Source organism: Periplaneta americana, chromosome 10, assembly GCF_040183065.1.
Source record: "Periplaneta americana isolate PAMFEO1 chromosome 10, P.americana_PAMFEO1_priV1, whole genome shotgun sequence".
In the NCBI taxonomy this organism is placed as follows: domain Eukaryota; kingdom Metazoa; phylum Arthropoda; class Insecta; order Blattodea; family Blattidae; genus Periplaneta; species Periplaneta americana.
In genome coordinates, this window is record NC_091126.1 from 76,316,231 (window position 1) to 76,317,409 (window position 1,179).

Consider the following 1,179-nt stretch of genomic DNA (forward strand, 5'->3'; position numbering starts at 1 on the left):
ACATATAAATGAACAGAACACTTCCCTACTATGTCCCTTTTTTGTTTGGGTCAACAAAGACGTTTAAGGAGAAGACAGTCATCTCTTAGCTATATCGCAGGACAACTACTACAGCGCACCCAGTGGCTATACCTGGTGCGGAGAATATAACAGCTAGGCGCGTGTATATTGTAAATACAGTATTATGTACTTCTCCAGAGGATTCTCAATTACTTTTTCGCTCCAGTCTCTCTATGGCTCCAGGTTAATTCATGAGATATGTCTAGAAAAGCTTGTGCACTTTTTGAGTGCAGAAATTATGAAACTGAATTTTTTTTTTCTCCCCGAGAGAGAAAAATCTGTAAGTATTGCATTTGCTTCTAGAGTTAGTTGTGGATTTATTATAATGAAGAAAAGTTATAAATTATAAATTCAAGAATTTAGTAGATTAATTTTATGGCAGTTTATACAGTCATATTAGAGGAGAAAAATTCGCTCCGGCGTCGGGGATCGGACTCGGGTCCTTGGTTCTATGTACCAAGCCCTCTAACCATTGAGGTACGCCGAAGTCCAATCCACAGCACCGGATCGAATCCCTCTCATCCAGTATTTTTCCCTTTGTGACTGACTCCAAGTTCGACATGTATGTTGACATTTATATTAAGTCAACTGCCATTATACAAGGAGCGCACTGAATTGAGTGACTTGGTGGCCGGGATTCCACAGTAATATGCAATGTTGGGCGAAGAATTTACGTAAAGATTAATGTTTGGTCCGAGAGAATGTATCTGTTATGGTAACAATTGATATATTCTGTAGGATCAAAAATTAATCTGTGTAGTTTATCAATTGTTTTGTAAGAAAAGTTATTATAATATATTTATTTTAATTTCTGGCATTTTTAGACTGAAATCTGTCAGTTCCATCCCAAATTCTGCCAAGTAATTACACTTCACAATCAAGACCAACAAGCAGAACCAATCCACCTAAAAGGAAGAAAGAAGACAGTGTTATGACATCAGGATTGCAACAGACAACGTTGTAGATAAATAATTGTATTTATCAATGTGTTGTTAAAGTGTTTTTTATTGTAACAAAATTAACTGAAAGATAGAAACATGTTTCCAAGAACCCCAAAATAAGGAAAATAAAGTTTGTGTGGGCATTGAAGTCGTTTTATTCTTGTCTTAATAAAATAAT